The sequence below is a fragment of the Columba livia genome, chromosome 1, assembly GCF_036013475.1.
Source record: "Columba livia isolate bColLiv1 breed racing homer chromosome 1, bColLiv1.pat.W.v2, whole genome shotgun sequence".
In the NCBI taxonomy this organism is placed as follows: Eukaryota; Metazoa; Chordata; class Aves; order Columbiformes; family Columbidae; genus Columba; species Columba livia.
This window is the reverse complement of record NC_088602.1, coordinates 150,440,729-150,467,864: the sequence shown is the minus strand read 5'-3', so window position 1 is coordinate 150,467,864 and position 27,136 is coordinate 150,440,729. Positions and strand designations below refer to the sequence as shown.

The 27,136-nt window shown below is 48.8% G+C and overlaps 1 long non-coding RNA gene across 4 annotated transcripts; it reads left to right on the top strand.

Annotated features, from left to right (window-relative positions):
• Positions 1 to 16,523: 16,523 nt before the first annotated feature.
• Positions 16,524 to 26,702, top strand: LOC102089801 (uncharacterized). Of its 4 annotated transcripts, none has more exons than XR_010467585.1 (5): positions 16,524 to 19,168; positions 21,282 to 21,345; positions 22,855 to 23,242; positions 23,439 to 23,550; positions 26,172 to 26,702. It is a non-coding gene; the product is annotated as an uncharacterized LOC102089801 (long non-coding RNA). The 4 variants fall into 4 exon arrangements; XR_010467580.1 differs by having other exon boundaries at positions 22,765 to 23,242; XR_002410896.2 differs by lacking the exons at positions 16,524 to 19,168; positions 21,282 to 21,345 and having other exon boundaries at positions 21,574 to 23,006; positions 23,145 to 23,242.
• The last annotated feature ends 434 nt before the right edge of the window (positions 26,703 to 27,136 follow it).

Below are 27,136 nucleotides of genomic sequence, written 5' to 3'. Positions count from 1 at the left end.
TCCCTTCTGCCGGAAAGTGGGAGGAGAAGGAGTAGCATGTTTTTAGGGTTATTGTTTTCTTCCTGAGATAAAAGGCAGAAGTATCTATTTTGAGAGTCACACAGATCTCACCAGTAGAAGCACAAGCTTTCAGGGAAGTGTCGGACACACCACTGTTCGATTACTCTTGTGTGATTTTATCCCCTATCCAGGGGTGGCCAGAGTGCTCTGTCACACCTATTTACCATTTCTCCCCCCTTCTTTTCTAGGTTTTCAAACTGAAAGTGCCTGCAGGGATGTTTTGGGTTCTGTATTGCAAAAGTTTTCTAAGGCACAGCATGCCCACCTTCCTACATCTTTGTCAAGCCTTATCTAATCCTTTCAGTAAACAGCCTGCCGTTCTTTAAAGGCCATAAATACAAGCTCTTAAAGCATTTTGTGGGGTTGGATCGGGGGTGTGTGTGTTATGTACAGGCCCATGAAAGCATCTTGGTTCTACTGAAGCCTTTCCTAAATAAGAGTTGCTTAGATGAATCTTTGCGATAATGCAGAGAAGAATAATTTTGGCAATAGCTGTGAACGTACCCTTTGGTTCTCCCGTGCTGGTGATTATGTCTGCGTACATGTCTGGATCCCTGAAGGTTATCCTGGAATGTCTCCTTTGACCACTTCTGCAACAGTGTGCAGGCGTCTACGAAAACAAATGCTATGGACAAATCAAAACATACTCCTGGAGCACAGGAGCAGAAAGCAGACTTTGTGGCTCTCTTGTTAGGTTTAAGATTACTACCAGGGGAAGGAAGATTTCTGCTGAGATCACAGAAGACCAGGTAAACTGTTTGGGGACAACTTATCTTGTTTTGGCATAGATTTAAAGCAGCAGATGGCAGCTGATGGACCTCTAGCTGATTTGGTGAAGCCTTTGTCCTTTGGTGTTCTCGCCCGGTTGTGAAGGATAGGAAATCCAACCACCACCACCTCATGTCCTAGTGGGCTGCATAGGAAGCAATGTAATCCAGAGTGTACCAGTGGAATGACAGCAGATGAGGATAAGATTACTTGGATGTGCTATTTAAATCTTCCTTCCTTATAATGTGGTAAGCAAACTATGGGGGATTCAGGGTAGGTTGATTTCTCTGGGCTTCTGGGTTCCAGCACTACCTGCAAGAGCTCCTGCACATGGAAACCTACCTACATCCTCATTCTTTTTCCCGTTTGTCAGGTGACACCAGTTTCCAGAAACTCCCTTATCTGCTCTGGGGTGCATGGCAGAGAAAAGTGATGTTGGGCTGACAAAAGCTGGCGCTTGCCTGCAGCGAGTGCCAAAGGTGACAAAGCAGTTGGGCAACAGCTGACTGTGCTGTTCCGCTGGAAGGATGGGAGTACCCAAGAGGTAGTTTCGTCAGGACCGGCTCCACTGTCCCTTCACCTCTTCTTCAGCCTCCTCGCCCTCTGCTGTAACTCTTTCATCCTTCTGGGAATATTAATGTTTCATTTCTTCCCGTCATAAACAGGTTCATCCCAGGACTGCTCATCAACATGTAGGGCAGATGGCAAGAGGCGGCCATGCTTCCTGCTGGTGAATGGAAAGGAGCTGTTATGCCAGGAGAGATGCAAAGGTGGGAGCCCTGCCCGCAGGAGCAGGTGTGGGTCAGCATTGCGCCAGCACATGGGATTTCACAAGCCACGCACACCTGTGGAATGTCAGGTGAGTGTGTGTGCAGGCTGGCAGGGTCTCTGCTGGAGGTGGCATTTTTGCTGCTTAGCTTTGTCTCTGTGCATTTCTGCGATGCTCTTCTGGGCTACTGGAGCTCCCAGGCCCTTTTTAAACACCACCTTGGCCCTGTGTGCTCAGGTAGTGTCAGGGCTGGTTTCCCTGAGGGAAGGAGGAGAGTGTCGGGGGAACACGGAGCCACATTCAAGACCAGGCTGGACAGGGCTCTGAGCAACCTGATTGAGTTGAAGACGTCCCTGCTCATGGCAGGGGGGTTGGACTAGCTGACCTTTGAAGGTGCCTTCCAACCCAAACTATTCTGTGATTCTACGGCCCCAGCAGCTGAGTGCCACCTTGGTTCAGAGGGACTTTGACCTTTGCTCCCAGATGGTGAAATCCAGATTGTTTTATGCGCCTGGTTTGCTGTACTTTGCCACTTGCTTGGGCTGCTGTTTTGCTATCAGTTGGAAAAGGATCTCTGCCTGTCTTCTGTGACCTCGCTGACTGCAGGTTTCTCAGCTGCCTTTTCTTAGGAAGCAAGCAGGGAGTCGCTTTGGAGGGTTTATCATAAGTCAAGGTCTTGGTTTGTCAGACTTGTTTGCTTCTTCCTGCTTCCACCGTTTCACCTCAGGTTACCCATTCATTCTCAAATTTGCAGGGCCGGATACCTCCCTCTTCTGTCCCCAGTCTGTTTTCTTTGCTCTAGCTTTTGTGGTAGCTCGTCTCCAGGACTGGAACAGGAGCCAGTATTTTCTGTGCTAACAAAGTGAGCATTGTAATGCAGTTGCAGAGTGGGTGGACGTGATTGCCGACAGACGTATTCCTTCTGCTAGGGTGTGGATTAAAGCTCAAGGTGACTTTGTTCCTGCATAAATTCACTGACTTTCCCCAGGGAACTGAAAGGGCAGGGGTGGGAGGGGAGAAGTATGATAAATGAAAGTGTCGGAAGGAAACGCACCTACATAGCACGTGCTACCAAAGCATAAATGTGAGCTCTGTGAGGAGCTTTCAACACAGCTTAAGGTAGCACTCCATGGATTAAAAAAAAACCCTTAGGATGATGTCTAGCTGAGAAGTTGAGCGTGGCGCTCTTCAAGCTGCTATCCCAGTGTAATTGCCTGGGTAAGTGGATTAGCAAGCAGCAGCCTGGCTTGTTTGGGGTTAGCGAGGCTATGAGAGGAGCAAGGAGGGCAGTGTTCCTCACAAGAGGATGAGATGGAGACAGGCAGCCTTTGCTGCTCTCTGCCACTCAGACCTGTTCGGCACCGAAAGCTGTGACAGACGGTTGGGTTGTCACCACGTGCGCTCGCTGGGAAGGGTCCCATGGAAACAGTTCCTTTCACAGCTATTGCTTGTCCTTATCTGCCATGAGGTGGGTATGGTGACAGCAAATCACATCTTGGGACACTTCTTCCCTGCCTTTGTTGCCATGGGAATCAGTGTGTTCTGCAGCTTTGTCTTCTGTGAAAAAAGAGGAGTATTGTTCCCTCCCCAGCTCACCCACCAAAATGTGCTGAGGATGGAGCGGGGTTGTGATCAGCCACATCACACCTCCAGCGAAATGGAGATGGAGCTGCGAGGTCACTGGTCACTCGTCTTAAAATCTCATCCAGCCATGTACATCCCTCTGCAGTAGTTACCACGTCTGCGTTACGGGGTGGGGATGCAAAGCGCCGAGTGGTGGGGCATGCTGGCCCAGGCAGCCCTGGGTGTCAGACACAGGAATATCTGATCTTGCCGGAGTAACAGGGCTGGGACCTGCCCTTGCACCCGCTTCACAGGGAGGCAGAAGAATCTGGGTCGCGCAAATATCTGACATGGCAAAACATGATGTCGTTTCAGAAGTCTGGCGTGGCCCAGGGGTTTGAATGCCCGTCCAGCAGGGACTCAGGTGGGGTGCCCTGCCTTTGGGGGCGCTGCAGAGGTGCACCAGACCTGTGGGAGAGATGCCGTGTCTCATGTTCCTCCCCCGATGAGGGAACAGCCCGTCCCTCATAACCAGGAGGCAAAGGCACCGTGGAGCCTCCAAAGGGACCCAAGGAGTTCCCAGGGAGCGGGAGCCCTGTCAGGATCATAAACTGGGATCTGCACCTCTCCTGTGCCTCTCAGCTCATGCCAAGCCTTGTCGAGTGTGGCAGGGAAACTGCACTGACAAAGCGAGCCTCAGCTATTAGGGGGAAACTGTCTGGTCCATGGAATTTTCCATGTTGTACGGGCAGCCAAGGCTCTTGCTCCGAAGGTATCCTGAGGTGATAGGAGAAATCAGCCCAGTTTGGAGAGCTCCCCATGTTGGTACCGTACATCTTGTTCCTTCCTCCCAGCCCTCGTTTGTGTCATTTCTTCAGATCGTAACTGATCTCTCTTTCAGTTATGCTTCTCAAGTGGATTCTGATAGTGAGCTAAAAGATATTTATCTGCCCAAAACTCCTACGAAACAAAGAAGTGGTGTTATTTCCACAGCATGAATGAGGAACTGAGTCAGCGGGAAGCTAAATGACACATCTGAGGTTACCCAAGAGGGCTGAGCGCTGCTGGGAACCGAATCTGGCAGTTCCTCTCCTGGTTGCCGCAGCCCGAGCCCTCTGTGGCACTGGACCTGGGGCATCGCCCCACTCTACCCCCCACCCTTCATCTCAGCCTGGGCCCTTGGACTCTGAAACAAGCCATAAATGCAAGCAGCCTCTTTCAAAGGGAAAAGAGCGATTTATCTCAGCCCCTAAACTTTTGGCACTGGAATTAACAGTAGAACTTGACTTGGTCTGTGTAAATAACCCCACAATCACAATCCAGCGCTTTTGCTTAGACTCCAGTGTTTGTGGTGCCACTTTCTCCTGAGGAAGTGGCTGTGATGCCTCCAGTTGACAAAAGGTTCATATTTGTGCTGATGCTGACCTAAGTTTCGTAGCTAAAAATACGACATGCTTTCAAACTGTGCTGTTTCACGCTATGCAAAGGCTCTTCTTGATGTTCAGCCATTCAACCTAGGAGTAGTTAAATACAGAAACAGAGGTGAGAAACACTGAACTCTGGAGCAGCAGGAAAAAAAATACCATAGCTGTTTAACCTGGGGTGGAAATAAGCCATACAGTTCTCTGTCAAAATGTGTGCAAGAGCTGTATTTTTAAATATTAAAAACAAATCTATTTAATAAACTGTTTTAAAGGAGTCATTCAAAAATGCAGGAAGTTTCACTTTCTTATCTAGTAGATGCATGATTCTATGTTTAGTCTTTTGCATATGTATGATCATATCCACATGCATAAATACATGAAATGCTCATACTATTGTGGCTGAGACAGTTTTTCCACATTTCTGCCTCTTCAAGTGGCGTTGTTTACTCTTCAAGGATATATTCATCACAAACTCCACTTTAACTCATACACTGCAAATTTAACAGAAAGTTGCTTCAGTTACAGCTTGAACCTGGTTTTGTTGCCCTTGACCTCTGTTTACAAAAGGGGCCTTCTTGGAAGTTGTCAAGAATACTGAAATAAAATGACGGGATAAAACCAATGAGTAATAGAGGGTGGGCAGCTAATGAGTCACCACGAAATACCGTCAATGGAATATGCTGAGCTCCAACTCGGCATCACTGCTGAGTTCTTCGAAATGTGCCACTACAGGCGGCTGATGCAGTCAGCTAACCACAGGGAAATGGTGCAACTTCAAAGCTCTGGGAATCACAGAAGTCACGTCTGCCACTGTCTGCTTACTCACCCTTGAAACGAGCTGGTATGAAAGCAGCGGAGAGCGATCTGGGCTCACAAACAAAGTGACTCGTAGGCAGGGATGTGTTTGAAATTAGTCATGTTTCGGTCTGTGCTTCTGATTTTGCTCAGCAGATGTCTGCGGTGCCTCGGCCACTGCCTGCCGTCCTGGAAGTTGGGCAAGATGGGAGAAGCAAGGAAAGGAGAAACTGAGCCCTCCAAGCCATCCTGTGGCACCTGGGCAGCGATGGTCCAGTTGGCGCTGGTGTGGCTGTGCCCTTGTCTCTCATCAGGGTTTGCAGGGTGACCTGCTGCCGAGGGCTGAAATTCGCCAGCACTGCCAGAAGGCGAGAGCGATGAAGGTTGGGAAGTGCCATCCCACAGGGTGTTGGAAGGCACAAAGGGATGCTTTATTGGCCCAGGGCTTCTCGTTCAGCAGCTTCACTGGGGTGGACACCTCTGCATGGACACACTTCACCATAAGAAGGGAAAAATCACCCTGTTGTTCTTGGGATTCAAAAAATGCTTCCCCTCCTTGAAACTGTGGGGCTAGTGGGGGACCGCTTTGGTGGTGGTTTGCTTTCATAGGTCTAGGGCTGGGTTGGCTTGATCTTCGAACACCTTCCTTCAGCCTTTCCTTTGTTGTACAGCCATAGACTTCTGCTGACAGGCCGTAAACCAGCAGTTAAAACCAAATCCCTTTCTGGCTGGCTCTTTGAGCCACCCATTCCCCTTCTCACTGCTGGGGGGCTCAGCCTTGATGTCCTGCTTTTGATGACAGGCATACAGAGGTGCATTCACCGCAGCCATGGTGTTTGCTGGAGGTGGGAGCTCAGTGCCTGCAGCTTGCTTACCCCAGCAAGCCACAGACACCATGGTCCAGACACCATGGTCCAAAGCCAGGCCCCTTCCTCTGCTTGTTCTGTCCTGGGAGCCCACAAGGGTCTGCTCTGGCAAGACCCCCACCCTGGAATCCTGTGTCCAGCTCTGGAGCCCTCAGCACAGGAGAGACATGGACCTGTTGGAGAGGGGCCAGAGGAGCCACAGAAATGATCAGAGGGCTGGAACAGCTCTGCTGTGAGGACAGGCTGAGAGAGTTGGGGTTGTTCAGCTTGGAGAAGTCTCTGGGGAGACCTTATTGAGGCCTCTCAGTGCTGAAAAGGGGCCTATGAGAAAGATGAGGACAAATTTTTTAGCAGGGCCTGTTGTGATAGGACAAGGGGTAATGGTTTTAAATTAAAAGAGGGGAGATTCAGGCTAGACATGAGAAAGAAATGCTTTACAATGAGGGTGGTGAAACACTGGTACAGGTTGCCCAAAGAGGTGGTAGATGTCCCATCCCTGGAGACATTCAAGGCCGGGCTGGACGGGGCTCTCAGCAACCTGATGTATTTGAAGATGTCCCTAGATGTTGCACTAGACGACCTGTGATGGTCCCTTCCAACCCAAACTATTCTATGATTCTGTTATAAGAGCTGCTGGCATTTCCACCTGCTGTTCATGAGAGTGGAGCCCCCATGAATGGAGGCGTGGGCACCTCTCACATGTGGGAGACCAGTGTTGGGGTGAGCTGTGGTGGGAAACAGCTGAGAGAAATGAGCCTGGGGGTGCAACACCACACGGAGGTGGCACCTTGCTGTCCTTGCCCTCCAAAAAAAGATGCCCAGCATGTGGGGAAGGAACAAGGACACTGTGCTGGTGCCACGCTAGGAATACAGAGGGCCTGAGCAGAGGGTGCATTGGTTTGCGAGATGTGCAGCAATGATGTATTTTCTCTAGTGGTGTGGGTGTCCTGGGTTGTAAAGCGCGCTGAGACTCCTCCGTGCTCAGCCAGAGCCCAGTTCTCATCTATGTACTTTTTCTTTCTGCCCAGTACCTGGTTGTAGGGGACATGACCCGAGCACAGGGGATGCCCACCCACCTGACACATCCCCTCCGCACATCTGCCAACAGACGCGGCGCTGCACAGATTCCGCCTAAAGCCGACAGCTGAACACCTGCATCGGCTCCCATCTTCAAATAAGAGCTGATCAATCTGAACGGAAGGTGGTGCAACAGCTGCTTTTCATCTATGAGAGGACATCTCACAGGTGAGGCCAGCTCTCTACTGTGGGGGCCTGCAACCCAACCCCATGTTGGGTTTGGGCTGCTGTAATGTTTAACAGGTGCAGGTTCACCTCCACAGCACAGGCTGGGAAGGAGTCAGAAGAGGTTTTACAGCACGTGCTGCAGGTATTTTTTAAATGTTAATATCACACATCATCTTGCTTCTATTTTTCTGAAGCAGTAAAGCCCAGCTTGAGCAAAAAGTCTTCTGTTGGGGCTAATGAAAGTTGTACATATCAGTCTTTTCAGCAGCTAGGAATTAATGCAGGATATTTTCTCCTTTAAAATGCTGGGCAAACATTAACTAATCCTCTCAACACTCTACTGGGGTAGGTAAATATTACTCTCCCAGGTGCAGAAACTAAAGAGGAAAAGTTATGTGATTTGCTTAAAGCCACAAAGGGAATCAAGTGGGGGTGGAGGTGGGGAAAGGAGGTTTTTTTATAGCTTGTGCCTCTACTTGGGCTCATTGCAGGTGCTGCCTCTCAGCTGGCATTGTTTTATAAAGTCATTGTGGCGGTGGGGAAACGTGCTGGTGTCTCCTTAGAGCTGCAAGGAGCAGAGCAGCCAGTGCACGAGCATGCCTGCTGCCGTGCAAACCAGCAATGGTCTGGGGTCTGCTCACACCACGGACAAAAGGAAGGGCTTTTGGGGACAGAGTTTCAGGGGCTGCATGACTCTACAAATGCCCTCTCGCTTTGAAGTCAGCAAAGTTCTGGCCAGCCGGCTTCAAGGCAGGACTCTGAGCTGTGAAAAACTTGTCGCTTCCAGGCTGAGCTTGCCATGGGGGGTGCTTTTCAGGGGGCTTAGCCCCAAGCAGACTGTCTTTAAAGTGGGTGATAAATGTTGTCTGCAGAGCTGGGCTTGTTTATCTTTGGGATTTACAGCGCAGATACAGTGGCGGGACAGCCCTGTGTTTGCAGATCTGGAGGGAAAGCTGAGTGCCTGCTCCTGCTGGCCTGACCTGAGAAGTGGGCTGCTGCTGTGGGTGTTGGGGTGCTGCTGCTGCCCGCAGGTCAGGACTAGGGTGGCTCTTGGGAAGCCAGCACCTAGTGCTCCTTGGGGCACTTGCCTCCTCTTCTTCGCAGCTGGGATTTTAAACGTCCTTGAAGTGAGCCGTTTCTCATGTTGTGCTCAATTGCACCATGCTCACCCCTCCCTGCTCCCATTCCCATGGTGTGCTGGCTTGAATCCTTCCTTGTTTTCCCATCTCTGACCTGGCCAGGGCTTCAGTTCACAGGAGATCAGATAAAATTCAATGGAAACATTTGTGTGCAAAGCTGCTCTGGGGCCCTGGCCTGCAAAGATAAAGGTCACCTGTGTGCCTCCGAGGTAGCACTGGGGTTTATAGTGTGTTTAACCAGTGCGCTGAGACCATGGTTACCTCAGGGCCGTCAACATCCATTGGGAAGCCTTCATGTCTTGTTCCCAGTCCCATTTCATATCATGTCCGAGGCAAGGCCACATAGTCAGCGTCTGTTCCCCTGTGATGGGCTGCCACGACAGGCTTCTGTCTCTGCTGTGTAGTGCCTGGGTTCTTTTAATTAGAACAACATGGTTTATTATTTAAAAGAATATGCTTTCCTGATCATTTGTTAGGATCTTGTATCTGAGAGTGCTGCAGCTTGTGAGCCTTAAATTAAGCCATAGGAAGGACACTGAGCGCCTCGGGAAGGGGGTGATGCAGAACCGGCGCCTATTGTTCTCGCCCTGAATTGCGGGGAAGCTCTTTCCCTGCAGTGGCTCTTTTACTTGGTAGCCAACTAATACACATGGTGGTTTGTTTCTGTCTCCATCTGTTCCAACTTCAGTTTATTCACAGCTCTGTAGGTATTGTACACTCTGCGGCTTTTTTTTTTTTTTTGGTCCTTTTTTTTTTTCTGGGTGGGAGAGCCTTCCCTTTTCATGGTTCACTTATTCATTTTGTAGGTCTCTGGCTTCCTTGTCAAGTTTCCTCTTTTGTCGTATTAATTGGTCTTAAATCTATGGTCAGGTGCTGCGCGTGTGCTTCCCGTGTACACCTTAGCCATCTGCTGCGTTTCATCTCCATGGCACCCAGGCCAAATTCCAGCTCTGGTAATGACATCCTGCCTCCCTGCATTTTCCCTAAGCTTTAATTCACCTTTTTTTTTGGTCTTTTTGTCTTAATGCACCCCTCTGCTGGGTGTCGGGGAGAGGTGGATGTGGTTGTTTAAAGGGGCTCTGGGCTACTAGCACCCACCTGGGGACAAGCTGCGGGGCAACTTGCCGTCTGGAGGGAAAAACAAGCAAAGCGTGAGACTGGAAACAAGACACACGTTGTCAGCACTGAAAGCAGTTGTGTGATTTTTTCGGAGGCATGTAGTGGATTTTGCATTTCCCTGGAGCCTTTTGCAGGAGAGCAGGTGGCTTTCTGAAGCGGGTGCTGTTGCCTCCTGCCTGTCCTGCTGTCCAAACAAACCGGCTGTAGTTCCTGGAGGAGGGCAGAGCAACTCCTGATGATGTTTACCTCTGACCTTAGCACTCCCAGATCTTGATAACTCCAGACTAAAACCCAATGTGTCCAAGTGATCCCAGAGCGTATTGAAGCTTAAGGAGTCTCACTGGCGCTTTTGCCTGGTTTATCTGACACTTTAATAGTGCAACAGTTGTTAGCTTTACAGCCGTGTTTCAGGAAGATGAAACTGGTGTCTGTGTTTGGGAATTGCTCTGTATAGTGCACATTTTCCTGGGGGAAAGGGCAGGTTCTTGATACCCTTTTTTTTCTGTCTTTTGGTTTTTTTCAATTTATATTTTTAAATACTAGATTCTCATTGTTGTTGAAGAGATTCTTTAATGCTCAAAACTTGCTAAAAGCATGGCCTGAATGTGTGATGTGCTTTGTCTTTTCCTTGCCAGCCTGGAAGCTTTCTCTTCTCTTTGCTAATCCCATTACTTTCAGTGACAGCCCCAGCTGTGGGGCTGAGCCTCTTGCCAAGGCTCTGCCTCACCTGCGCTCCCCCACTGAGAGTCCTTAGTGCTACAGAACAGCTCCAGTTGTCATGCTGAGTCCTGTACTGATGACTGCGAGCACCCAGACGGATGGATGGATGGATGTCCTCCTGCTCTTACTGCTTGCTGCTTATCATCTAATCTCATTTTTATTGGAATAACTTGTGTGGTTTGATGCCAACGGTCAGATCTCTGTTACCTTGGTGTGGCCAGCTGCCTGTTTGTATTGTTTTACGTGGGGCAGCTTGTCAGGGCGTTTCTCCCTGGCTGTCACCTTGGTGGGGGTTCGAGGCAGGGACCGATTCCTGCATCCTTCTTGGCACCGTCCTGGGAGCCCCACTGCTGCCCACAGAGGGGAACTCTGCACTGGGATTCTCATGGATACCTGCATGTCCTTCTTTCAAGCATTGCCAAACAGGAGAAACAGTGACCATGTCCTTCATGAGGGCACTGGCCAAGAGCCCCAGGAAGGGGTCGTGCTATTTGGGATCCCTCCAAGCCTGCCTCCCCTCCTTCCTTTTGTAGATTGCACTGTGAACTCCTGGAAGGGACCAAAGTCACCATTGTTCCCATTGTCCCCAAATCCAGCCTGCTCTTCACATGAATTAGAGGTTCCCAGGCACTTTCTGAAGCCATGCACAAGGGCTGCGCTTTGGACCATGTGCTCCTCTTTTTCCTCAGCCTTGGGTGGCAATTGGACTGTTTCCCCCATCGCAGAGTGGCTTGCAGGGGCAAATGGTCCCAGCAGGCAAGGGGCTAAACCAGATGGCAGGGCCAGGTGCCCAACGAGGGGCTGGGCCTGAGGCAAGTGCCACAGTCTCTGGCCAGGGCCACCAGCAGACTCTCGCCAGCTCTGCGTCTGTTATTAGGTGGATTTATCCATGCTCAATTAACTTCCTCCCTTTACCTTTCGCACAACCTTGTGTGCAGGTTATGGCATGGGTTGAGACCCTCATGTGCTTTTAGATGTCAGTAAAAGATGTGTAAAATGAAATGCCTCCACGCCTTTGGGCTTGTGGCACTCAGCTACCCAGTCAGTAGCGCTCTTGCAGCTTTTGCAGCAGTCTGGGTGCACAGCCTGGAGCTGCTGGTGCCCACCAAGAAGGTGGGTGCCTGCTGAGAATGGCAGCAACACCTGCCTCTTGTACAGTCTTTTGTAGCAGCTAAATTCTTCCTCACTGAGTGGAGGACCAGTGGTGGATGCTGGGCTGCAGGCAGCCTTTCAAAAGCAAGGCAACGATTGGCATCACCTTTTGCCTCGGTATGCAAAATGTCTGTGGGACTTCAAATGCCTGGTGGTGGCTTCCTCTGCTTTGGAAATGCCAAAGGAAGGATTGGGAATATGGGAGTGTTCAAGGGAAGGTTGCTGCACGAAGTTATGTCACCTCTTGGGTTTCTGTGAACCAGAGGCAGGAATGTCAAGGCTTGTCCTTGCAGAAGTCCTCTTACCCTGTTCTGCACAGTCTTTCCCTTGAAACAGCAGCAAGCTGCCTGCACTCCTGACCTTCTAGCTATGGAAGATGAAGTACTGGTACCGATGTCTCCTCAAGCAAACCAGCATTGAACGTTTAGGGAGAAAGACCAGTTCTTATCAATGAACAAAGCAGTACAGCTAGCAATGAAACCACCATTAGCAAATAACTCTGCAAACCCAAATCCGTAAAGTCCTTGGAATATTATATGTTATTTGTCTTTTGACACTTAAGGTGTTTGTGAAGACGGTGGCCTGCTTGGCAAGGTGTTAAACATGTGCGTGTCGGAAAGTGACTGGCCTGAAATATTTAGACTCCAAGTGCACAAGATGGATGGCAAGGGGCAGGGGAAAAGAAAGGCTATGGGTCCTGTTTCCCTGACATGGAGTAGACTCGTTACAGGACAGACTTTTTTAGTAGTACTGGGAAGCATGGAGATGTAGGGATGAGGTTTCCCTGATGAGTCACTTGCTGGGATGCTTCATAGCACAGCCTTCAATGCATCTCCACATGATTAAATGTCCTTGAAAATTTAGTCTTGACTTGCAAGACTTGGGAGCTCAGCACAAAAACTGACTCTGAAGTAGTCTTTTAGCCATGGCAGCATCCTTCTTTTGCTACAAGATAAGACTTCTAGATCAGCAATACATTGGGTCAGATTTGATTTTTTTCAAATGCATGGGCTGGTTTGCCAGTGCAGCAAGTTAGTGCTTTGCTTGTGTCCGTTCCCCCTACAGCTCTGATTTCTGTACCAATTGAATGGTTTGTGAATGTTAATGGATTTATTACTGCTCTCACTCCAGTGAGAAAGACAAGCCATTCTCATGTTTTACAAGTAGATGGTGTGGCATAATAGAAATAAGGGCTTTTTCCTCAGTGTCAGAGAAGAAAGCCTTGGCATGGTGTTAGCATCGCCTCAGGTGGGCAGCATCCTGCCTCCCCCAAGGGGATGCTCACAGGAGGGAGCAGAGGTCCCCTGGTTAAGGACTCAGCCTGTGCTCCGTTCTCCTGCTCCTCTCCTCCTTCTTGCAGATTGGATCAGCCCTCTGTGCCACAGCCTGTCACCTGATTTATGGGAGCCATAAACTGCAAAGCAGAAAGAAATAGACATACTAAACACTTAGATTTTTTTAAAAGGCCAACAGCGCATTGAAGTCTTGGTGATAATTTGCTCATAAAGAAATATTATTCTTCAGATCATAATCCCGGGCTGTAGATGGAGGCTGGGATCTGGCCTGAGTCTCTCCCACTTAGGCTATAAAAGGAAGGGAATGGGGTGAAAAAAGACCACATAGCATGTGGGGATTATGGTTGGCTATCTTGCTGTCTATCACCACCAGTGTCTGGGAGGTTGTGTGGAGAAGTGCTGATCTTCTCCAGAAAAAAATAAAACCACCACCTTATCCTTTGCTGGAGGGGCAGCGGGCTCACGGAGGGCAGGGAGGCGAGAAGAGAGGGGAGGATAAAAATCCATGAGCAGCAGTCAGACAAATGAGATGTATAGGCTGTGTGGAAGTGCCCAAATTGCTGAGCTGAGGGCTGTTTCCCCAGGACTAAGCTGCCTTTCCCCAGGGTCCTGCCTGCCTTAACTGTGATATTGTCGGCCTGGCCAGGCCAAACACTTGTTGGTGCTGCTTGAGCAGCAGTTGCCTTTAATAATTGTTGCTGAACCCTGATTTTTGGTCAGTACAGATGGATCTCTCTGTTTCCAGCAGAGAAAACCAGCCCTCAGCCAGCACAGCACCTGTAAGAGGAGAGAAGCAGCAGGTTCATTAGCAGATCATTAGCCTCAAGAGGTGTCTGTGTTTCATTGCTAGAGAGGTCTCCCGGCTGTCCTGGGCAAGAGCCTGCTCTGGGCAGATAAAATTCCTTTCTGGTTAAGCTTCCTGCTGCAAACACTGCCTGTGCCTATTTACCTACTGGGCTTGCACCAGTGCTTGGCATCTGGCAGCTAAAAGCAATGTATTTCTCCAAAGGAGATGAAGGATTTCACAGCCAGTTCAGTGCAGCCATATTTCCTCCTATCTGATCTTCTCCACTTTACCCTGTCAAACCCACCTATTAGTCTACTGCCATCTCAAATTAATCTTGCTATGACAATCTAGGGTTGCAGGAGGGCAGGAAGGCTGTCAGCAATTTGTTTTGGTTTGTTTTTTTTTCCCTTCTGTCCTTTCCTTACATCCCATGGGCAGGAAGGCTGCTGGTGTCCTGAACAGCACAGAGCTTGGTTCTCTTTTTTCAAATCTTCTTCCTGCAAATAACTTGTTTTTAAAAGAGAACCTTGCTTTCTCAGATACACATTCTAAATGGGGTGATGCAGGGCCATTTACAGAGACATGGGACTGGGAGGAAACTATCACTTCTGTTTTTGGGTGGTGTTTTGTGTGTGTTTGTGTGTTGTTGTTGTTTGGTTTGGTTGTTTTGTTGTTGTTTTGTTTTGTTTGTTTTTTTCTTTCCTTTTTTTTTTTTTTTCCCCTCTCCCCCAAATAATCAAAATGAACAGATTTTCCAGGAAGCCCTAATTCTGCTCTGAGACTCCTAATATTCATGAAACTCACTATTCCTGTGCTGGTGCCTGGTGGTGTTCCTCCCCAGGACAAAGCTTTGCACTCCCCTTCCTGTGCTTCATGAGGATCCTGTTGGCCCAAAACTTGAATTTCTTGTGGTTGTTTTGGATCCTCAGCTTGCTGAGAGTATGATCTTTTTCCCATGCTACATTTAAAGGGTTTTTGTCACTCCTTGAGAGCTACTGAGTTCAGCCTGGCTGTGGCAATCTCAGCAGACATGTTAACCATAACTGGAGGGGCAGGGTGCTGCATTTCAGCAAGGACTTTCTCAATTCAAATAAGAAGGCTTTAACAAAAACAGATCCAAAGCTTAAGCAGCCTGGTTCAAGAGGGAATCTGAAGTATTTAAATTCTCCCAATAAGACAGCGCTTGGGCAATTCCCCAGTTGCCAGGGTGGTCCTGGGCTCAGCAGTGCCTGTACTCCTGGGGCAGGAGACGCTCCTGCCCTCCTTGTGCAAGCAGGAGAGTTTCAAACACTCTTTATGAACCCCAGAGGAACAAGGCCATGAGTCTAGTTTAACTCCCTGTAGGAAAGAAATCACTTTTACCTTGTAAATTAATCCAGCCAAAAGTGTTCCCTCCTCTCCAGCCCTTTACAGTATTGAACATCATAGGAGAAACCTCTCCAGGAGAGAGGGATCACAAGCTACTACTCCTCTAGTTAGAATAGGCAGTTCATTATGTCAGAGAAATCAAAACTTTCAAAGCTTCTGGCTGCTCCCATCTTTCCCTTAGTGTTTCCTGCAATGTCGAACAGCATCCTCTTTTCCTGTTTCCCAGAGACTGGGTTCCTCTTTGCGGTCAAGGTTTCTCTTTCCCTCCTTCTCAAGCCACTGAGAAGCAAGGGGCTTGTTAGTACATCTTTGTAGGGAACACGAATGATCATGATGGCCAAAACACAGAACATCTTCTGGTAAGTGGAACTTCGTTCCCTTCTCCAATTGTATTTGCTTCTGCAAACATGAGGGAGAAGGCATGCTTTGTCCCATCAGACACAAAGTACAGTTGGCAGTGTGGTGAATTTTCAGTGATGCCTTTTAATAACGCACTGAAAGAAATCAGCTCTGAACTTCACTCCCCTCAGACCCAGCCTTTGATTAAAAGGCTGCAGGTGATGTGTCCTTGCAGGTCTGGCAATAGGCACTGGTACCATCTGAATAGCAATAAACATCTTGCTTGTAAAGGGCTAAAATACTGTTCTTTGTGGGTCAGAGTAGCAATACCTGCATGTTCATAACTGGTGCCAGAAGTGGTTGATAAATCACTGATTGCTCGAATAAAACACTCAAAAATGAGGAACACTTCCAGTAACCTTACTTGGATGTTCCTAACTCTGACCTTCGGGGAGTGCAGATACTTACAAAGAATAATACACAGACATTGTTCATTATAATAAGCATGTAAATAAACCCACTTTAAACAACAGACTATATGCTCTCTGGACATCTGCACATTTGGATAAGCAAGCAAGGACACTTGTGCTTTGTCCTTTAAGTCGGTGTGGGCTTGTCACTTGAGTATCAGGTCCAATGCTGTTAACCTCCGCTGGTTTGGGCAGCAGCTGCAAAATGAATGAAACCCATTTGGCTCTTTGGCTTGTGAGCCTGCAGGGAAGCTATGGGTAGCAGAAGATGTTTGGCTGCTCTGCTAGGGGTTGATAATTACAATTGCAGTGTAACCCCTTCCTGCTGGGTAACTTGATCACTGAAACAGGTGTAGTTGATACCTTTCAAAGACTACACTCACAGCTCCCTCCATTAGCGCTTTTCTCCCAGGTTTGTTCAGTGATGGGCTCTCATCTTCCTCTCTGATTTGGTTTGTAAGAACCTCCTTTTCCTTGTGCCTTTCATGCAGCTCCTCTGCGTGTACATCACTGCCTCCAGTGAGGTCGGCTTTCTGCACACCGGTGGGGTGACCACGTTCCATGTCTGCCAGGGCCACTCTCCCTTCCTCTGCCTACGAAGGAACGGCGCCCTGAAAGCCACGGTCAGCACAGCAGGTGACGGATAGATAAATCATCCTTGGGGTCTTGGCATTTCTTTTGGAGGTGACCTGGCTTGTGGGGGCTTAATGGCCTCACAGGACACTACCTGCGGGAACCACAGCAGTCCCTGTGGATATGACTGTCCCCCACTCCCAGGAGAAAGTGATAGGACAAGAGGAAATGGCCTCAACTTGTGCCAGGGAAGATTCAGATTCGAAATTAGGAAAAACTTCTTCATGGAAAAGCTTGTGAAGCAGTGGAACAGGCTGCCAGGGAGGTGGTTGGGTCACCATTCCTGAAGGTGTTTAAAGATGCATAGATATGGTTCTTAGGGACATGCCAGAGTAGGTTAATGGTTGGACTTGATAATCTTCAGGGTCTCTTCCAGCCTCAATGATTCTATGATTCTATGCTCTGATGCTGAGGTGGAATGTTGACTCTTACCCATCCCTGTTTATCCAGCGGCAAAGCAATTAATTTTCCAAGGGACATAGTCTATTGAACACTTCTTTAAATTAAGGGCACCAGAGGTATAATTTAGATTAGGGTTAAGTTCCAGCTGTAGGGGAGACATTTAAAAACATGCAGCGCGTGTGCTAACAAACCCACTCATCTCACCAGAAAGTGAGTAAATCTGCCTTATCAGTGGAGAATTTCCTCCTAAACCTGGGGACTGTTCCAGGTTTTGCTGGGGCACGGAGCTTTTCTGTTGTGAGAGGAAGAAGGAACCGTGGCCTGATGGCGATGGGTGCAGTAGCTGAGGGGAGCTGATTCCTTGGGCACTGGGTAGTGAATGAACAAGGTCTCACAACCCAAATGCACAGGGGTGCAGTGGAGATCCCTGGGCAGACAGGGCAGGGGGCATTTTCTCTGGACATCCCTTTTATTCCCAGGAAACCTGCACGATGTGCTTTTCAAGTCCCAGTTCCAGAAGTACAACTAAACACGTGCTGAACTTTGGTCGTGTGAGTGTTGGCATTAATAAGTTACAAGCTGACCTGAGCACTCTGCAGGAGCTGAAGGCAGCCTGGGGGAATTTCCCTGCTTCTCAGGAAGGGGCACCTCATTACACCCCATCCCATTCTCATCAGCTTCATTAACTCAGGCAGCCTCTCCAGCTCGGATGCCAAAACGCCTCTTGTAGTCACGTTAGTTCAGCTCTGTTCTGATGCAACCGGCCCTCCAGCTGCCGAAATGCCGCTGTGCGGGAACGCCAGCTTGGTGTAGGCACAGGGCCTGCAGGAGCAGAGCTGCTGTGTCCCCATTTTCCTGGGGAAGCAGGGAGGTGTCATGGGAGGGGCACGGAGAAGAGAGGTCAGTAACTTTGCCACCAACCCACCAAGAACTCTTTCCCCTTTTGCTGTATTCTTTATAGTGCAAGATAAAGGCCTTTTGCTTTATCTGGTTTCTTGCTTTAACTACTGCCCCAAAGTCTCTTCTTAGTTGGTGGCTTTGGGTGCAACTGCTTTGTTTCTGCAACTTGGACATTACTGGGAATCTTCTGTCCACTGAGCTCAGTGTGAGTCCTGCTTATAAAGCACAAGCATACTTTACCAGAGCTGCTGAAGCTTCACTGTGAGGTGCAAAACTCAAAGAAAGAAGTGATGCTGTTCAGATATCATGGTTTCTACTCCTTGTTTTTTGTGGGTGGTTTTTGTTTTGTTTTGTTTTTTTAAAGTAGGAATTTTGCACTTTTCCTTAGCAAAAACTTATTTCTGAACAAAACTTATTTGGAGATGTGCTTCTTGATGGTGGGCTCTTTAGTTGTAAGCATACAGCTGCCTCCTTACCATCCCTGTCCCTTATGGACACCCTTCAGCAGCCTCCTCACAGTACATCTCCTGGTGCTCATTCCCAGACCGTTGCTCTCCGGGCCAGGGCGCCCAGCGCTGCCATCTCGGCAGTGGAGCACCTGTATGCCAGGGCTCCTTCACAGACCCTGGCGCCATCTCGCAGGACTAATCTTTTCCCTCGGATTGATGAGACCGCATCTGGAATATTGTGTCCAGTTCTGGGCCCCTCAGTTCAAGGCCATGGAACTGCTGGAGAGAGTCCAGCGTAGGGCAACAAAGATGATTAAGGGAGTGGAGCATCTCCCTTATGAGGAAAGGCTGAGGGAGCTGGGTCTCTTTAGCTTGGAGGAGACTGAGGGGTGACCTCATTAATGTTTATAAATATGTGAAGGGTGAGTGTCATGAGGATGGAGCCAGGCTCTTCCTGGTGACAACCAATGATAGGACAAGAGGTAACGGGTTCAAACTGGAGCACAGGAGGTTCCATTTAAATTTGAGAAGAAACTTCTTCTCAGTGGGGGTGCCAGAGCACTGGAACAGGCTGCCCAGGGGGGTTGTGGAGTCTCCTTCTCTGGAGACATTCGAAACCCGCCTGGACACATTCCTGTGTAACCTCATCTAGGTGTTCCTGCTCTGGCAGGGGGATTGGACTAGATGATCTTCTGAGGTCCCTTCCAATCCCTCACATTGTGTGATTTCCATGATTTTTGTGACCTTACCTGTATTTCTTTGCTTTACGTTGTGTTGGCCACGTTGTCTGAGCAAAACCCACCTTGCGGCTGTTTCCATGTGTGGCGAGCAGTGCCGGTGGGGAGGTGCAAGGCAGCTGAGGGCAGGCAGGACAAGGACTGCACAAGCCGGTGTGCCACGTACAGGTGGGCGGTGCCTCTCCATGGGTTGCTCACTGGAGCTGGCCCACGTGCAGTGGCCATCGTGGGGCTGGGCAGCGCTGTGGTCCCTTGGGGCATCGTGGGGTCACCCTGCTCCCTGCACCAGAGGGACCTGGTTTACCTCTTCTTCTCTCCATCCTGGTCCCTCCAATGCCAGTGTGGGGTGACGGTGGCAGGAAAGCCAAGCAGTGCGCTGCAGCTGGGGACTGACCCCTTGGGAGGGCTTGGCAATTACGGCTCTGTCAGAAAACAGGGAAAAAAACCCTGGGTCCGCCACCAGCCCTGCAGGACTTGGGGGGTGTAATGCTGCAGATGTGACTCGCACAAGGGAGGCCACAGCCACAGCTTGACAAAGCAGCAGAGGTTTGGCAAAGGTATCTGTGCTGTTTCTGAGGTGGGGAGGGATGCGGGGGATGCTCAGGACATGCCAAGTCCGTGCTGCCAGATCTGCTCCCCAGTGCAGCCTAGCAGGGCTTACTGGCCCTGTATCAGCAGTGTGGGGTGAGGGCAGCCCTCCCGCTCCCCTCTGCAGGACCAGGTGACCGTTCCCCACCTCCCAAAAGCATCGCAGGGTCAGATCTCTGGAGGGAGCAAGAGAAGGGCTGCCAGTGCCCTGTGGGCACAGATAAACAAAACCCCTGGGTCTGTCTGTCTGTCCATGTTGCTCTGCAGCCCCCTGCTCCCTACCTGACCTCTGGGGCAGAAAGAGTGCAGGCCCATGTGCCAGACGGGCACGTATGGCCAGGCAAGGGCAGGAGGCTTTTTGCACGTGAGGGCTTCCTTCAACAAAGCCTTTTCTGTCCTGCTCCCAATATTTCTGCCTGTGCGGTTGGGGACTGAGGTGGGGGGGGGTTGGTTAGAGGAGCACAAAGGACCCCAGACAATAGGGCGAGCAAGAGCATTCCTCACACCCGTGGCGGCCGGCGAATGAGCTTTGTCTCCAGCCGCTGCCTCCCTGTGTTTCGTTTGGGGGGCAGTCGCTGCCGTCCCCCCCTGCTCCTTTGTTCCCTGCACTGCCTGCCAGGGGTGAGACAGGCAGGTGAGCGGCGCGCGAGGCTGGGGGCTGCTGGCGTGCTGCGGTGGCGGGTGCATATTAATAGATTTCTTCAGCCTGTCGCTGGGTGTTTTGACTTGATTCATGAGGCTCCTCAGTCTTGGGGACAACGGATGCGGCCGGCAGGGAGAGAGCGGTGAGAGAGCTATTGTCTGCCAGGCCTGGGGCCCTGATGGTGGGGCTAAAGCGACTGCCACTCAGCCCCAAAAGCGCTTTGCACCTTTGCCCCGACATCCTTCCTGCACAGGGTGTCTGTCTGTCCAGGGCGATGCGAGGGAGGACCAGCTGAGGCGTGAAGCCACACAGGGGGGAAAACAGGCAAGCAGGCAGCATCCCAAACGTGCTGCCTCGAAGCGCAAAAGCAATCGTGCTCCCGTCGTGATGGGCTGCGTCCAAGCAGCGCTGCTCGTGCAAGTGAAAACGCTTTCACCCGCTGCTTCAGTGGCATCAGAAATCAAACACCGAAAAGCCTTTTTTTAAAAATTTTTTAATTTTTTTTTTTCTTAATGGCAGCTGTAGATTTTACATTAGATTTTATGAGTGGCTATAAATTTTGAACAAAATAAATAAGACAGATATTAGCCAGGCAGAAATCAGCCTCTGTCTTGAAAAGGCTGATTCAGGTTCAGCATTTGATAATGCTCATATGGAAAGTGTGTGTATGGTACTAGGGAAAGAAAACAAACAGGACAGAGCATACTCCATCATGCTGACAAAGACCTGGATTGTACATGCTGGGGTGCACACAGGATTGTTTGCATATTCACCCGTCTCTGTCTTCCCTTTTCCCCATCTCCGGGCATCGATGGTGCCTGAGCTCCTTGGGGAGCTGTTTGAGTCAGGGGGACAAATGTGCATGGGGGAGGGGGGTGAGGGAGCATGTGGAGGAGGGATGAGAGCAGAGAGGGTGCTGCTGTTGGGGGCTACAATGGAAAGGGACTAGTTGGTGGGATAAAGCTCCAGGGGTAGGGTTTATCAGACTGAATGTAGGAAGCTCCAGCTGAGCTTGTCTGACAGCTTTTCTTTTATATCCCTAACACGCAGTTCATCCCGTCATGAGCTAGACGTTGAACAACACGTCTAAATCGTGCTCTGGAACAAAGTAAAGGTACGAGGTTTGATTTTTTTTTTTCCCTTTTCTTTTCCTCAACTTTCAAGGAATGAAGCTGAACTGAGGGGGAACAGAATATTTATCCCCAGTGGGTAAAGAGAGGAAAGCTGACATGATGGATTTTCTCCAGCGAAAGCACTCGCCAGGTGGCAAACCCCACATCTGAGTTTCCAGTAAACCTACCAGGACTACAAAGCAAATAGATCAGGAAATGTCAAGGTATATTTACTCTACCGTTAACCTGCTGCACTAGTCCCGCTCTGGCTCACGCTGGCAGCATGCAAGGGTGCACCCTGAAGCTGCTCCCAACTCCTGCTCTTCGGCCATCGCAGCATGGAAAGGGGGTACTGGAGGGGAGCCTGTATCAGCCCTTCATGTTGTCTGCTCAGGAAGGCAGAAAACTGGTTGTAAAGGGGAACTCGCACAGACCTGTTTGCAGCTGAAGCTGGAGGAGCTTATGTTAGCGGTCACCTGGATTCAACTGTTGTCAAATATTGGCTGTGAGATGGGTTTCCTGAATGCCATGTTTTACTTGGTGACACATCCAGAACCTTTGGAAAGAGCTTTTTGAAATAAGCTTGTCCTCAAGCTTTTTGCAGGTTTATTTTTTCACTGTTTTTTTTCTTTTCTTCTTCCTTCTTACAAAGGGAATTGTGCAATCACAGCATTTTTTATGACATTGACTCTTAGCCTTTTGCTTCATAGCACCTGGCCTTCCCGAAGAGTCAAGGAAATGCTGATAAATTGAGTGTAGGAAACTGGCCTGCCTTTCCTTGCCCTGTCTAATGTTCCTCCCTGCGCTGCCCTTGGACTGTATCCTGCCACTAGTTGCTCTGTTAACTTTTCTCTACTTACAACACTCTGTACATAAAATACAACTGGGCGCTTTTTGCTTTGATTAAAATTACGCTGTGTAAAAGAAAATACAAATTAGCTCTGGCCTTTGGGCTCCTGACAAGTTTCCAGCGCCGGTTTCAGCACCACTGAGATTGTGTAACTCCGTGTCCCCTGTGCCGTGACGTCTCCCTCTCCGTCATGAGCTGGGCTGGCTGCCCCACATCCGGCTTCAGCTGCTCATACTTCAAGCAGCTTTTAGCACTGAAGTAGGAAAAGAGAGATTGCCAGCAGCTGGGTGAAATGCAGGAACTTGCTTTTTCTTGCTAGGGGACAATGATGTGGGACAGGGTTAAAGGAGGAAGATTTCCTGGGTAGTTCCGCAAATTTCAACATTTGTGCAAATACCTCCCAGTCTAATGTGTGCCAAGTGACTGGGGAGCCGAACACAGGGGGAACTAACACTTCAGGACAGGATTAACCCTTCAAGGAAGAGCAAGGTCGCATCTTATAAAAACTACAGCTTAAGTTTGCCAGATATTTTAGGCAATGAAGCACAGGACGTATTTCTGCCTCCTCCAGGGATTCATGCCGGGTACACTGTGTTACATCATTTCAGCATTCGTTAACAGAAGGGCTGAGGCTTCAGCTATCATGTCACGTTTTTGGCAGAAACCTCTAAGTCTCAGCGACTTCCTCCAAGGATGCTGAACCAAACGCCGTCCAGACTCGCGAGGGAACGAGCTGCAAATGACATCACTGGTTTGAAACAGCGCATGGGCACAACGTGGGCGAATGTTCCCTGAGCTGGGTGTTTTCTAAAGGTCTCTGAAGCATGAGGCATGACTGAATGACTTGTATTTTCTTTAAATGACGAGTGGGTGAATCCTGAATTGTTGGGCTGCTTTTATTTTTGTTAGATGTGTGTGGGCTGACAACATGACTCAGTATTTTCTCCGCAGATGCAAAGATCATGTTGCCAATTCTGGGTATACTTTGGGCAGTTTCATGCTGGGAACTGGAACACTGTTTTAGTCCAGAGCTTTGCTTTTTGGCAGCCGTAAGTCTTTTGATGTGAAAATAAATAAAGAATTTTTAAAATCAGTGCTTTTTCAAAATGTAGAAAAATACAATGAACGCATGACTGAACATGCAGAAGCTACCTCTAGCCCTATGTTTTCTCAACAGTTTATCTGATTATTTTCACGTTAGTCTGGAACTGTTCATTAATGTCCATTTTCTCTGATTTTCCCTAGTCTCCATTGCTCCTGGGCTGCCTCTTTGTCTGCTGAGTATCACCTCTAGTATTTGTTTAACCAGCCGTGTCCTGCTGGGTGAGAGCCACCAAGCCACCATCCTCTGACTGATGTGAGTTCTCCCCCTACTCTTAAGACAAAATAGGCGTATTTGTGTGCACATGTATGTGATTCAGCCAGTACCCAGAAGTGACAAAAAGTCACAGAATATTTCTCTTTCTCCCTTCTGGCAAACTTCCCTGCCCCACTCCCCCTTCTTTATCCTCCCTCTATGCATTTGACATAAGCTTTGGGAGATGCCTGAGGCCAGGCATGGGCTGTGGATGCTCTTATTGTGCAATGACAAGTGCTCTCTTCTCCCATCCCCTCTCCTCTACTGCTGAACAGAGCACTGGTGGTCGTGTCCTTGATAAGAATAGCTTCCTTGCTAAGACCCTTACCTGTAATCATAGCCCAGCATCCTAGAACCACCTAGAAACCATTTTTCGCAACTGATACCAGACCTCAGCCCACCATGAACCTCACAGAAGATCTGGGAATAGCTAGACAATAAAAGACTTGTGGGTGAAGGACGTCATGTGGCAAAGGTTGTCTTTCGAGACATCAGAAGATGATGTGCCTGTACGTGCATTCTGCAGAATGTGCAGGTTGAAATTAATTCCACAGATCCTGCTTTTTGATCCCAAACAGTAACTTTAAACACAGAAAAATCCCACACTCGACCCCTAGCAATGGCCTTGGCTAATGTAACCTATACTTAGCATCATGACCCAAACACCACTATATCCTGACTCTATATTGGCCTGTACAGCAGTGAGCCATACCTGACTGATAGCTAACTATAAGCTGTGCACAAGCATGTATTGTAGTGCTAGGGGACTCTCTCATCTTCCTATCATTCTAGTTCCTCAGTCTTCGGCTCTACCCCGTATCTCTGACATTTTCTTTAGAGGCTAGAGAACCCATGGCAATAATTCACCCTAAATTTAAGGTTTAGTGCATTTATCATCCCTCCAGACCTCATGGGAAGCCACTTGACTTGATTAGCTCAAGTGACTTTGCAGCCCTGTCCCAGCATGGCAGAAACTGGGTACCAGACCTTTATTCATATTTCTGCAGTCCTCACATTATTAAGGGATAATCCTAGACTTTCAGCTCTTTTTATTCCAAAGCCTGATTCCAGCCTTAATGATAAAGTCTCAAACAACGTTCCCCCAAACAGAACCTGAAGGCTTCTGCCTCCCTGTGTATCAGCCCTTGGGCTTGCCCTGAGGAGCCCAGAAAGAGGAAGCACTCTTTCATCCTTGGTGTCCTGATCTATAACCCTGACTTTACCTTTTACAAACCTGATGCTCTTTACACACAGGTCCGTTCCTCAGAGTGCCAGGGCTGGTCACCCCTGCCTGCCCCAGCCCTTGTGACTGTGTTTCTAAGTATTTGGTGGAGTTCAGGCATGGGGCCAGGGGCAGCCAGTGGGGTTTGCTGGAAGTTGCGTTTGTCATGGGCTGTGCTTGATGGGGCAGAGCAGGTTTTGGTGGAGTTTAGGGTGGGAAGATTTTTCAGGGGCATGGCTTGAAGGGTCAGCTGGCTTGCTCCATCCAGCTACTGAGGGGGTAGTGGGCTGGGTGCAACCTCGAACATGGGGCAAGTGGGAATGTGACAGCGTGTGTACATCGGTGAGAGAGCAGGGAGGCATGCTGCACAGAGAAGAAGCAGTGGGTCAGGAATGACTAGAAAAACCTGAGAATGGCTGATGTGTTTCAGTCACCCTGTTCCTTTCTTTAAACAAGTTGCATTGCTCCTGCCTGCTTACTTCTCACTGCCCTTCCACTGGCTTGTCATCACCATCCCCACCCATTACCCTCTTGTCTCTGGATCTCTAGAGCTCCTTGCTGCTCTAGAGCTGGTTCTTCAGCCTGCCCAGCCCTGTGGCACTGCTGCCTCGCCTGCTTTTGGCAGCCAGATCTCATCCAGTGGCCCAGCATATGACTCCTGTTGTTCTTTATTACAAGGTGCTCTGCACCCCACATTGCATGTGGACATGTCTTGCTGGTTGGGAGCAGAGGGCAGAGAGTGCTATGGGCCCTGGTCTCTTCAGGTGTCACTGTGTTGCTGTGGATAACAAATGTGCTTCTGAAGTTTTTTGGGGATTGCACTCTAAGCTGGCTTCATTTAGTTGTTTACATTCAAGGTTGGCATTGCAATTTTTGTTTCTAAACTTCATGTAGTAAGACTGTCATATAAAGCTCTCTAAGTCTCTGGGAAGAATACTTATTGAAAGTGGTTTTGTAATTCTCTTACAGTGTGTGGTCTTTGGCTTTTCTGAACTTTTGTTGTGTTACATTCAAGTACAGTTTAGTGCAGTTGGAAAGAAAGCTTGCAAAGAGAAAAGCTGACAGCAGATCAGACTGAGATGGAGCTGGTTTATGCTTCTGATTTTTGCAACAGATGAATGAAGCAGGTATTGCCCACCTGCTTAAGGAGTGCCCACAACAGCCTGAATCACTAACGTACCTTGTTCTGAAATCAATCACAACAGCAAAAGGATGTTGTTTGTGGCAGTATAGAAAATGCTTGTTAGATGTCAAGCTTTGCTTTGCATGCTTAAGGTTGCAACTTCTTTATTTTCCAAAAAACCTAAGTTTGTTGCAGTAATCAGGGGTGGTGAAGGGAAGGTCCCCAAGGAGGGCTGAGACCAACCTGCTTCCTCATTCTTTGCACTCTCATTGTCAGGCAACTTTCTTCTATGTCAACTGAAAACTTCCTCATCCGTTCCAGTAACCCCGGTCTCGCCCTGAAGAGAACAAAGTCTCCTCTCCACATAATGCATGTTAAGCGGCCGCACCTCCATCTCTTATGGGAATACCCAACCATGTGCTTTACCGCAGCAATTCAGGGTTTTGCCATTTGCAGACACCTCCTTAAATACAACATGTGTGTATTTTTATGGCCACTTTGGATAAAGTTACCACTGCAGCTGGTAGCTGCAACTTCAAGATAAAGCTCGCCACGTGACAACCTGAGAAACAGCAAAGTAAGGAGCAAAGAATTGTTGATTTTCAGACTCCAGAGTGGCTACATATACCAACGCTTCTTTACAATAAACAGAATAATGACTTTAACTTGAACAGTTGCCCCTTAGCAGTTGTTACATTACTTGTAATTGTTTGCACAAAAGCTTGCAGGCTCTACCATTAATATGCATCTTCCTGGGTGTGCTTTTGAATCAGATTAATAAAGGAAACCAATATTTTTCATGAGAAAGCCTCTTGGTATGTATTATTTCCAGAAACCCTGAAATCAGCATTTGTTACTTTACTGGTGTTTTTTATCTCTTTTAAGCTTAACATTAACTTTTTAGATGACTGATGTGTCTGTGGCCACATCCTGAGTTGCTGAAATACTGGGATGTATTGGAAAACAAGAAAGTGCTGAAACACTCGCTAACAGCATCCTGCAGACCAGAACTGCATGCACTTTCTAAATAGGTCAGGGTTTGGTCTGAGAATCTGACATTTCTTGAAGCTGTCATTTACATTTCCTATATTTCTCTGTTTCATTCTCTATTTGGTCACAGAGTCTGCATGTTGGCTTTATTTGTTTTACATTTCTTTGCTCTCCAATTTGCTGCCAAACCATCATCTTGTGTTACTGTCTTATATAAATGTTAAGATTAGCTAACTTCACAATAACAGCCT